Genomic DNA, 13,050 nt, shown 5'->3' on the forward strand with positions numbered 1-13,050 from the left:
GTCATCTCCTGTGCCACCTTTAGTGTCTTGCATTCATACTCTCATCTCCTGTGCCACCTTTATTGTCATTCATCTACTTTCCACCCATACATACCACCCTTTCTTGGTAGCTTACACCCCCAATACCTTCTCTTCCTTTGTCACCTTGCATTATCTCCTTTGTATAACCACTAGTCACCGGGCACTGCTGGATCTCAGCAGAGGTATTGTGCGATGTGTTAGCATCTGGGCTTTAATGCATCCGGATGCTCAGAAACTTTGGAAATTTTTGTAGCGCAGATCACTTATTAAACCATCTGTCATCTGGCTGTATCTATAAACCTGTACCAGCCACACACCTCATATAACATAACATTGTTGTGTGTGTATTCATTAGAAAACACATGTACCACGACCATGACACCTCAGACAGCAGATCCTGGCTGTCACTCTGTCTCAGCATCTCTCTCTCTCTCTCACGTCCTCCATGTGCCATACCTCCCACCGATGTCCCATTTTCCTGTGATCTCCTGCTCCTCTCATGTCTCTGATGGGATTTCCTCTCCCTGCCCCTCCTCTCGCATCCTTAAAACCCCATTGTGTGATGTCCTTCCATTGCATCCTGCGCTGGCCAGCACTGAGCTGCAGATCTCCACTTTCTCACACTTGGATTACAGAGCTCCAGAGCTGGCAATGAGCATGAAGATCCAGCAGCACTGCTGGGGTGATCTCACCAAATAGCACCACAGGTAAGAGGGTCCTGGCACCCCCCAGGCTGCCAGCACAATGCAACTGGGAACTTCACTCAGCCCTTTGTGGTACAATTATAATTAACCATTTCACTGCTAAAGTAACCTCAGTAGCCTCATGTCAGCTGTGTGATTCTGTCACTGAACAGGTTAATGTTCACTTACAGAATGTTTCTACTGAATTCAGATTTTATGACTTTTTGTCTATTGATTGTGGGGATTGCAAAAAGAAATCAGTGTATGATTTATTGTGTAAATGCATAAAATGATGATGCATCGTGAAGTTCATTTTGTCCATCGTTTCCTAAACACCATATTGTGACTAAATGACAACGTGCCAGTTTTAGGACTAGGAAGCGTCAATGACAGTAGTGTAGTATGGATTATAGTCATGCTGTGTGTGATGTCACACCTAGTTGAAAAATACTTTTCCTCTTTCATCGTTTGGCATAGAGCATGCTAGGAACACACCAGTTGTGTAGCACTGTTGAGTAGTTCAGTTGTGTAGTACAGTCGTGCAGCAGTAATGTTGTGTAGTACTGTTATCTAGTACTGTTGTAGATTCCATTTGTGCAGTGCAGTTGTGTAGTGCAGGTGTGTATTACAGTTGTGTATTTCTCTTGTATAGTGCTGTTGTGTAGTACAGTGGTGTAGCAGAGTTAGGTAGTACTATTGTGCAGTCCAATTGTGTAGTACTATTGTGCAGTACAGTTGTGTAGTAGGATTGTGTAGTGCTGTTGTGTAGCACTATTTTGCAGTACAGTTGTGTAGCACAGTTGTGTAGTACTGTTGTGTAGGACAGTGGTGTAGCAGCGTTATGTACTATTATTGTGCAGTACAATTGCGTAGTACTAATGTGTAGTACTGTTGTGCAATGCTGCTGTGTAGTGCAGTTGTGTGGCACAGTTGTGTAGTACTGTTGTGCAGCAGTACTGATATGTAGTACTGTTGTGCAGTGTAGTTGTGTAGTGTTGTTGTCTAGCATAGTTATGTAGTACTATTGTGCAGTACAGTTGTGTAGTAGGATTGTGTAGTGCTGTTGTGTAGTACTATTGTGCAGTACAGTTGTGTAGCACAGTTGTGTAGTACTGTTGTGTAGTGCAATTATGTAGTGATATTGTGTAGCACAGTTGTGTAGTACTGTTCTGTAGCACAGTTGTGTACTACTATTTTGAAGCACAGTTGTGCAGTACTGTTGTGTAGCACAGTTGTATAGTACTATTATGCATTAAATTTGTGTAGTACAGTTGTGTATTACTATTTTGTAGCACAGTTGTGTAGTACTGTTGTGTAGTGCAGTTGTGTAGCACAGTTGTGTACTACTATTTTGAAGCACAGTTGTGCAGTACTGTTGTGTAGTGCAGTTGTGTAGCACAGTTGTGTACTATTATTTTGTAGTACAGTTGTTTTGTACTATTGTGCAGTACAGTTGTGTAGCACAGTTGTGTATTACTATTTTGTAGCACAGTTGTGTAGTACCATCGTGCAGAACAGTTGTGTAGCACAGTTGTGTATTACTATTTTGTAGCACAGTTGTGTAGCACAGTTCTGTAGAATGTCTCTTTCATATGGAAGTAATAATTAGAGCCTGTGTTCTACTCTCATTTTCTACCGCTCGCGTAGTGACTATAATTAGTTTCCATGAACCAATTCCCTTTTAGGTTTGATTACGGCACTTTCTGTGGCATAGATATATTGTGATATTGTAGCTGTTAGTGGTTTGGCCAGGTCGCAACTTTTGGCTCTTCAGCTGTTGATTATAAAACAGAATCCTGGGACTTTTAGTTCTACAACAGATAGAGAGACAAACCCTGGTCTATACTGTTTGTGAGCTGAAGCCCAGCTGTATACGGACCTGTTATCATAGTTTCATTGTAACACTAGAAGGAATCACTACCTGATAGTAAGATTGCTTCATTCCACAGAAAGCTTTTTTCCTTGCAAATTATGGATTTATTTCATGATTGATCAATGCACCCTGAACTGTTTTACTGCTGACACCGGGATTGTTCTAAAGCTGAGTAACTGAAGAAATAATAATAGATTTTTTAAACTCTGGTGACAAAATCAAGGAGTAATAATATAATTATTGGGGAATAATAATTTAGCAGAATCTGGACAATTGTTCTAGGACATTGTTGTGTTATAATAGAGAATCTAAGATCACCATCGTATCACTCAGAACAATTTATCAGTACGTAGTACCAGCATATACATGAGTAAGCCCAACACATTTTCTTCCACAGGCTCATTTAATACTTTATATCACAGCTCAGGTGTTTTCTCCAAACAATGAATCAAACCAGTAACCTCAGCAAACTTTCAAATTGCACTATTTGGTGCTGAACATTTGTTCCTTCCTGAAAACGTTTTCCTTGTGATAAATTTTCTGCTTCAGATATAGAAAGTGACTGTCATTTCCAAGCATCGTAATTATAGCCATGGTAGGGCAAGGGGGGGACTATAAGTCCCACAAATCCCCCTCTCTTGGCCAGAATGCTGATAAAATTTGGATTAAAACTACAGCACTCTCTGGTACCATATATATCACCTTAACAGAAAACTATTATCAAGACACAGATTTTTAAAACCTTTTTTTTTTTGTATCTATACATATTATTTTTAGCTTTAATGCCATGCTTTAATTCCTTGGGGAAATATGGATTTTTTTTACAAAAAAATAATTTAAAGTTGACAAGTAAAAAACACATAAATGGGACAGTGGTTTCTTTGTGCTTTCAAATGATCTGTTAGTATGGCTGCCATTAATTGTGCCTGACGTTTACACACAACAGAGGCGTTTTCATGAGCTAAATCAATATCCCTGACCATGCAGTCTAATCAATCCGCTGTGAGCCAGTGACATCCCTGAGGCGTGAAGTACTTTATGGAGGCAGACATTTTGTGGGCTGGACCAATCGTCACCGAATTGCAGCCTATCAACTCACTAGGAACCAGTGACTCGCGTGAGCAATGGTTTAGGCCAAACAATGGCTACCTCCACTTTCTGTAGGTGATAGGTACTGCTTAGATGGTCACTGAGTGGACTTGCGGATTTGCAGAGGATGCTGGGATTTGTAGTTCAGCAAACAATGGAATTAGTTGTGCTATATAAATAGCAGCTGGTGCTGATGATGATGATGATGGAGTGCTGACAGCTACCTAGGTCCATTCTGTCTACTATCAAACCGTTCCTATAATTTAGATTGACATCAAGTTGAGTTTTCTCTGAGCTGTTCTTGGTTTCAAGCCCAACTTCCCTCCACTGAAAATCATCCTTACACTTCGCCGTTATCCGTACAGTACGTTGGTGTCTTGTAAATAAAGGGTAATAACTCTCCAGGCCAAATAAATGTGCTGGAAATCACACTGTCTGCGATCGACCCTTTCATTAATAGCTAATTGTAGCAGACATCGTGTAATGCTGACACCTCTGCAGGCGTCGGAGTGTAAGGGAAGTGTTTTGTGTTACAGAACCTCTCTCCGACCACAGGTCAGCGTGTGGTTGTCGCTACACTGCGTGATCAGACGCTGGGCAATAATATTGAATTGGCTTTCGCTTCCATCCTAAACAGGATAATTAGGTATTGTGGCAACATTCATGGGGCTTGTTAGGGGCATATTTTATAAGTCCGTTTGCGTGTTGTATCTTGCATGAACTAGCTCTGCGTGTGCTCATACACGGACCATAAGCCAATGAACGCAACTGCACGCAGTTCATGACTGGACACAAATGACACGACTGCCTATTCCTTGAAGGGCGGAATGGGGTTGGGAAGGAGCGGATGAATGTACGGATGAATGTACAGCAGCGGCGTGACGCAGCAGATGCGGCAGATTCAAGTCCTGGGTTTCTCGTAGGTACTCCTGGTTTTAACCCTATCATTTGCACCTGCTACAGGTCTTTGTATTAGAAACTACACGCATGCGTGCCGCTAGCTAGCACAGAACATGTCTATGCAGGTAAGATAGACTTTAAAAAACGCATTGTATGTACAATACGCCTTAAAAGAATCTTTATTTATGTATTTAACGCAAATAAAAAACAAATATTATATTTTTAAAATCAATGTTTTTATTAATGATTATATTGTTAAGAGTTGTTCATTTATTTTGAACAGACGCTTGTGCGTATTCTGCAGTCTGTTGTGTCTGTTCACATATGGCAAGTAGCGCTCAGGCAGAGCACAGATTCAAACTGAAATGTATCTTCGGATGCGCTTGGATTTGAATATAGTCGGAACTATGCTGAAATTACAAGGTGCGTGCAGGCTGCGTCTGAACATGAATTAGGGCCCATGTGTCATAAGTTTTATCACATATTACATATTACCATTTTCCCCGCCACTTCCACCGCTCCTTATGCTAAGGAGAGAACAGTGTGCACAGTCTAGACCAAATCGCGATCAAAAGTCATTTTTATGTAATACACATATAGTAGTCACTGCTTTTGTTAAATCAGCACTCGATATTGAAAAAAAAAAAATAGTAAATGATCTTGTCTTAAGAGAACAAATAATGACTATTGAAACGTCTCCTTTCCTTACAGCGCCGCAAAAAATCTAAACATTTTGCAAAAAACTTTTTAATAAAAGATGGCGTCAAATTGCATAGATGTTCATACATTTGGGGTAACCGCTGGATGAAAATAAGTAACGGCTGAACTAAAATAATCTATAAAAAGTCAGGTGGTCCGGTGCAGAGTGAGGACCATGCTAGTTTGTGCAGTGTATCTTGTGCAAAATCGCTCTGCGCATGCTCAGAAAGTGGGCACACAAATAGATTTGCGCCATTCGGCTATTTATGCCAACTCGTACCTGGAGAGGCGGGAGAGGGGTGTTCTAGCATGGGACGAGTACAGTAAGGGTGTTTTCACGCACTTGCGATCGGATGCAGACGTTTATACACCTGAGAACGCTGTATTATTTTAAGAGGTGCAAATAGCAGATAATGATGATGATGATGGTCTTCGGCACCAGCGAACTACGTGTCACTGGCAGTTTGCGATTGCACCGCTAACACTGATCTGTGCTTTCTTTGTCGCTCGGGGATATATTATGCAAGACAGGTAGTTGTGTCAGCTATATTAGATATGTTTTTTAAGTTTTATTGATATATAAAACGGTATAAGAGATAGTAAAATAGTAGCTGAAATCTCAGATCATTTCTACCGTCAATTGAATTCCCCCCTAACTGTGCTAACGTGTTTCAAGGTTCGTGTCCATTTTCAGATCTTCAAAAACACCCAATAATACCACCCTTCATCTGGGGTTTGCGGGCTTGAAGAACCAGCTGAAATGCTTCTGTCTAACACTAACCACTTACCTAATGCGCATTAAATAATTATTCCAGAACTATTCTGCACAAATGACTGAATAACAGAATGGAATATGTAAGTATCCTGTTCTTCTTATACTACCAAGTAAAGTTGAGATAAATGTCTCTGCAAAGCTTGAATTTCTACTGTTCCGATGCCAGCGAATCAGTTCCATAAAGGACAACCTGAAAGAGATTGGAATTCAGAACAAAATGACCTTTTTAAATGCCATTTTTTGACCAACAATTTAAAATGATGAATATAATACATTTACTTTTTTATGCCCTTCAAAGCATATTTTTAAGTGTCATTTTATTTGAACCAGTAATGTAAGATCTGTGCTCTCCCAAGATCAGGACTAGTTCTATCAATTATCATCTGAATTATCAGTTGGGAGATGGCGGAACGTGTCATCAGGGGGGAGGTTTGGAGAAAGGGATATGCTATAAGTGTTCCTTAGAATGCTAAATCCCGCACTACCAGCTTCTATCTTTAAAAGCTGATCTCACCTGTTATTGACAAGTACAATCAATAAATGCTAAATCCCTTTGAAAGTGAAGAAGTTCAGGCTTTATAACCTCACGCGTTTCTCTGTTATCAGCGTAGAATGTGGCATTATTTCCGAATAACAAGTAAACTAATTATAAATAAGTGGGTAAGTACGTTATCAATAGAGCAGCAGTAAGTGGATTATAAGTGCAAAATATAAAGGCCCACAATAGAGAAAAATGAAACATGTTATGTTGCTTTTCACGCTTCAAAGAGAGAACAAGATTGCTTTCATAAAGCTCTGAGTCTTTGATGTCTGAAATACAAAACAAATGTCCTTTTGTGCAGGTAAACATCCAGCGAAGATGAAATGAAGCTGCTGGTTATAGTGCTGTCTAGCACATGGGTTCATTTGCTAACACAGAAAATGCGGACGCTCTGTGCATTTTGACGCACTTGCACGCATAGCCCATACGTAGGTGCGCCCTTATATCCCGGACATGCCCCCATGCAAGGACATCGCGCAACTGTTTGCAGCATAGTGGGTTACAGATATAACTGAGCATAGTGGGACGTCCTGTCTACTATTGCTGCAACACTACCTCCTTTATTAATGGATGTTTGTTCCTTTTTTTGTCCTAAAATACTTTTCGGTCAGTCCTTGTTGTGCCTTTAGTAACTTATGAGAGTGAGGGGAAGCATGGACTGTCTATATTATTGTACATTTCAATGTTTTTATTGCATTGGTAGATTTGCATCTAGTAGTCCCCTTCACAGTATAGACAGATCTCCGACACCTTTGACGACTTGTAAATATCACGTTATTTGGCAGAGAGATAAAGGGCTCTCTGCGGCCACCCACTATTCCAGGAACACCCCGTAAACGAACATGCTCCACCACCCAGCAACTTATTATAATATCTAATTTTACAACACAGAATCTCAGTTTTGCTTGTAGGCACAGAGTGAAGGTCTTCCCTATGACTTGATTGGGACAGTTTCACCTACAAAACGAGCAAAATCTTACACCACTGTCACTACCTTCTTGACCTGCTAACAAATGCATGAACCTGTACAAATACAATATAGGATTGTTAATTCGGTTTGACTCATTCTCAATGCGTGCTGTTAAGGGATCATTAAAGCTCAATGTGAGTTCGGATTCTTGTTTTGCTTCTTATATCCTGAATGCCGGGCAACAAAATTAGAGTCAAAAACTGTTCAGTGCTCATGCCAGATTACTGTATGTATTCCAGTATCACCGGAACGTGTTATGGAGCTTGGAAGATGATTTCATCTGTGGTCATTCTCAGACCTCATTTACCAACATATCTGATAATGATCTAGTCAATTTTCACTGTGATATTGCTCCAGTTGTCCAATATATTGCAGCGTTCGAGGCCAGCGTAAAGGTAAATAGAATGGAATTACCAGGGAAGGGTGATGGCCAATCCATTAACAGGGACTTAAACATGTACAGGTTTCCTTTCTCCTAAGAAAAGATATCTCTAGCCGTAATGATTACATGAGGATAATTGGGATAATTTACAGTATTAATACAGGTACCGTTTATGGGGTCAGGAACCAATTTTTAACCACTGTGATCTGAATCACTCGAGCTATGTTTTCCCTTCTTCTACATCAACACAGCCAGAATTTAGGAAAGGTTTGCCTTGATGGACTGTTGTCTTTTTTTTTTAACCTTACTAATTATGTGACGCCTGTACTTGTTTTGCTTTTTGTTTTATTTTTATGTTATTTTAGGGGATTAAACACTTTCAGATGAATGTAATTTAATGATGGCATGCAGTGGGTGAAAAAACAACATGGAATAAAAATAGAAGCTATAAAACAATTAAGTTAAAGTTGCCTGAAGGTGAAAAATAATGGGTGTGTTGGATGGAGGACATATACAAGTGCACTATATAGTGGTTTGTGGTGCTTTTATTTATAGAACTTCCTGTTCAGCTTTTCTGTTTAACATATTTTTTAGATTTTTTTTTAATATTAATAGATCTGTAAAACTTTATTGTAAAGCCCTTGTATGTGGACAAAGCGGGCACATTAATCCCGTATATTCTCGTTTCCTATAGAAAAGCTGACAATTTCTGCTATACTCTTGCCCCCAGGTCTATGTGCTTTGCAGCAATTCATTAATATCAGGAACCATTACGCTTCTATTGTACTTCTTTCTCATTGAGAACGAGGCATTACAGGAATTATGAATCACTGCTTTATCCACAAGGATCGCATTACCCGGGAAGAATGGAGCCGATAATTTCATATTACGCAGATATTAGCAGTGGTCGGCTGCACAGAGAGTTTTATATAATCTAACAATTATTGAGCTATTTGTTTACAATTAAAATAAAAATGTTATAGTCATAATTAATTGGCAGACACAGCTTCCTATTAGCGAGTGGGAACACTGAATACAATTTGCTGGCAACAATTTATATACATTTGCAATGTTGGCTTACAGCTATAAAAAATAAAAAGTGGCTCGTTCATAAAATATGGCCTGTTAGGACTATTATGTTTTTCTTTTAAGGTGACCATAAATAAAATGTTGTTTCCGGTTTATATAAGCTCTTACTCATTGGTGTCAGAAAATCATGCTTCTGTAGGCATTTTTTTTATGCTGTATCACTGAGGAAACCACAAGTTACTGTGGAGAAACGCGTCAGGTTTTGATAATTTGGAGGTACAGGCGCCGTTGGGCTCATTGTCTTTTTTTCGTGGAATAAGAGAGATAAGTTTTGATGCAGCCATTTAAACTTGATTGCTGTGCCCTATCAAGATCAACTATTTATACTATGGACATCTGATTGAGACTTTCACCATATACCCATGATTACCACCTACAACCACACCACCCTGAACAAGTCCTATCTCGTCTGATCTTGGAAGATAAGCAGGGTTGGGCCTGGTTAGTACTTGGATGGGAGACCACCTGGGAACACCAGGTGCTGTAGACCGGGGAAAGAATATAGCCAACCACTGTCGCCCTTGGAGGCGAGATCGGAAGATACGTCACCCACAGAGCTGGGTAATAAGATGGCTGTCTTAGTGAGTATAATCCTAAATATGAGACAATCTGTGGACTGCTAATTCAGGATGGTAAGCTCACGCATACAATTGTAGGAGGGACTTATAGTTCCATAATTATTGGAAGCTATCGTTTTGTCCATGAGTTATAACTTGTTATATGGCACAGATTAAGAGTTAATCTCTATTGGACTGCTGATAAAGTTAAATAAACCTCTTTACTATCCACTATTTAATAGACTATTTTATCTCATGTGCACCATACAGTCAGAGACCATAGGCAAACTGAGGGGGGTTACCTAGTGCCTGGAAATCCCCCTCCAAGCCTGGGGCACTGCAATTAATTGAGGTGGCTGGACCCTGTTCCCGTTTTACACGGCTCTGCTTGAAAGGGAGCGCTATGTGCACCTAACAGTAGTGCACGTAGCATTGCCCGTGTATATTATGGGGATAGGAAGAGTTGGAGAGCAACCAAGCACTGTCTAAAATTATAGCCACGCCCCCATGCATGCTGGTCACGCCCACTGGCGGCGTTGTGTGGAAACTCCCCTCTACAAATCCTGCGTTTGTCCCTGGAAACTGTTATATTCAATACCTGCTTTTTTTCTCTTTTGTGTATTTGAGCTCTGAATTTTATTACTGCTTTTTCCTCCATTTTCCTATGAGCTATCCATAATTTGATTTATGGTTATATATATAATTGTTTTTTTAATAAAATGTTTTAATTAGAATATTATGTTGGTGGTGTATAATTGTCGCAGAGAATATATTTTTTCCGCTTCTATTCTATTCTAGTCTATTTATTTTCCAATAAGATTAATTACACAACAATCTCTATAAGACGCTGCTTAAGTTCTTCTCCCCGTCAATATAATGGTGCCTACAAATTTTACATATTTTATATGGTTTATGATATTATTATAAGGTTTAATTTTTGGTTAATCAGCGCCCAGGGATATTCTCCTTTGTGTGGATATAGTATTGCTATATTTTTTTTATGCTAGTAAAAGCATGTAAACTGGTATACACATATTGGTTCCAATGACCTCGTACCCGCTTGCGCCAGCAGTTGGGAGCGATGGTGGCACAGTTGCCTCCTGCGGTCGCTGTCTGCTCTATTTGCTTCGATTCACTGCAAGTGAACATGAGGGGGTTAATGGACAGTCCTCTATAACCCCCGACTGCAAGTGCTGGTGACCACTGCGCGTCAAACGCGTTAGGCTACAGTGTCATTGGCAATTTCCATACACCAGTAGCCAACCAGCCTAAGACACCCTTTACTTTATTTTGGTAATAAAATATACTAATACTGTTATAGGAGCATTTTGCAATTAATTAATTTAGGCTCAATCCAAAGTATGTCTATTGTGAAGTACAATGGGCTTGATACATGTTCGGACGTACGTCCAATTGCGTAGCATATCTTGTATGAAATAGCTCTGCGTGTGACTCAGCAATGAACACAAATTCACGTCTATTAAGCATCCTCCTGCAGAGATCAGCAATGTTGTACCTTTCTACAGTGTATCAAATATTACAAAGATGTTTGGTATTGCTGACCTAAAACTCCACAAGAAACTTCATCATCATCATCATCACCATTTATTTATATAGCGCCACTAATTCCGCAGTGCTGCACAGAGAACTCACTCACATCAGTCCCTGCCCCATTGGGGCTTACAGTCTAAACTTCCTAACACACAGACAGACTAGGGTCAATTTGTTAGTAGCCAATTAACCTACCAGTATGTTTTTGGAGTGTGGGAGGAAACCGGAGCACCCGGAGGAAACCCACGCAAACACGAGGAGAACATACAAACTCCACACAGATATGGCCATGGTCGGGAATTGAACTCATGACCCCAGTGCGGTACAGCAGAGTGCTAACCACTTAGCCACCGTGCTGCCCGAACTTAAATTTAAATGGCACCGTCAACTTCACACAGCGCAGGCGGACATTTTAAAAGCACCACGAATCATTACCACAAATATTCCATCTACAACATGGCTGCCTATAGTGTTGGCGATGGGACCACTTTAAATAAACCCCAATATTTCAAAAGTCATTTTTCATGTCACAAACCCCTTACAACTGTAATTCTATATGTGTCTGGGAACCAATCTGTCAGTGATACATAGTGCCGTCTGTGACTGAGGTGATCAGCTGGTGAACGTACCGGCAGCCATTTTAAAACTGACATAATTGTTAAGATCTACGAAGCCTCATGAAGAAATACCTGTAAAAATACCTCAGAGAGTGACTTTATTAGATGGAAATTACCCGATAATAATCCATATTCATGTTTCGCAGTGATATCATTTGGAGTTACGAACAAATATTTAACAAAATAAATGAATCATTTCTAGTATACTGCTAGTATCGTAAACATAAGTTATCAGTACAGTCCATGTTCTATAAAGAGAAAGGCAATGAGATTTATTTAGTCCTTTGGGGGTTGACAGCCAATAGATTCCTCATTGTCTGAATGTAAGAGATGGAGAGAGGTCAAATCTCTGTTGCTGTTGACCTTATGCTCTATCGGCGGGTCAATATCCCTCTTGGTTAGCCATTGTCTTATTCATGGAATACGCTATACATTATCGTATTAGAATGTCTTGTTAGAAACCTACGTTTTTATCATTTTCTGTCACATTAAGTCACAAGATTCCAGTTTCTCATATCTGATGACTGATCAGATCAGAAAATGAAAACAAAATGCAGTTGTCAGTGATTGAATGGCATATCTGCACACAAATCATTACATTTTATATGTTGAAGAATGGTTCTGCCTAGTCCTGCACATTTCATTGAATAAGAATGCTGATGACAGACATATATATCGAGAGAAGCTCTGGAAAACTAGTTGAAGTTTTCTGTTTTAAAAGCTGTCTTTCCACGTTGTGCGGCTCAAAGGAAGAACTTGCCTACAGGGTCCCTGGAGTGACTGGATAGAGTGGGTGGTCCTCCTTTCCTTTAGGCCGTTTCTGGTCTTCTGGCTACCCAGTCAGATAAATAGATAGCTTCTATAGCGCAGATATGAAAGGGTGAGACGGCTCATTGCCTGAAAAAAATCATGAAAGGCAACCCAAAGATCACTGACCTGTAAGCTGGGAGCACTTGCTTCTTGTAGTTATCGTTTTGTGCGGACTTGACACTTGGTTCTCCCATAAGTAGAAAATTAACCTTTGGATGTATAGTTAGAACTCAACAGGGATTTACTTTTTTTGTCTTTTTTTCTTATTTGTACTTTACACGATTATACTAGCTGCCGGCTAGTTTTACCCAGTTGCTGGACTTTGTCTCACGCTTAGTTCTGAGGCATCACAGCAACTTTATAACCTATAAGGCAAGCAAATTTGGAAGAGCAAGTAAACCTATTAATACATGATAGAAATGAGGTATTTATCTGAAAAGTGAGAAATTTTTCAAGGAAAAAAATTATCTTAGCACAAATCGTTGCCCTTATC

General features: G+C 39.8%; 1 protein-coding gene and 1 pseudogene across 2 annotated transcripts in view; both read left to right on the forward strand.

Annotated features, from left to right (window-relative positions):
- The first annotated feature begins 211 nt into the window (after window positions 1-211).
- Window positions 212-13,050, forward strand: part of LOC142107872 (G protein-activated inward rectifier potassium channel 2-like) — a 70,445-nt gene continuing 57,606 nt past the window's right edge. For both annotated transcript variants that reach the window (XR_012680027.1, XM_075191512.1), the window contains exon 1: window positions 212-728. The gene's annotated coding sequence lies outside the window, so the exon portion shown is untranslated. The remainder of the gene's footprint in view (window positions 729-13,050) is intronic.
- On the forward strand, window positions 9,394-9,512 carry LOC142108079 (5S ribosomal RNA; annotated as a pseudogene).

The sequence above is a fragment of the Mixophyes fleayi genome, chromosome 11 (genome assembly GCF_038048845.1).
Source record: "Mixophyes fleayi isolate aMixFle1 chromosome 11, aMixFle1.hap1, whole genome shotgun sequence".
Classification (NCBI taxonomy): Eukaryota; Metazoa; Chordata; class Amphibia; order Anura; family Limnodynastidae; genus Mixophyes; species Mixophyes fleayi.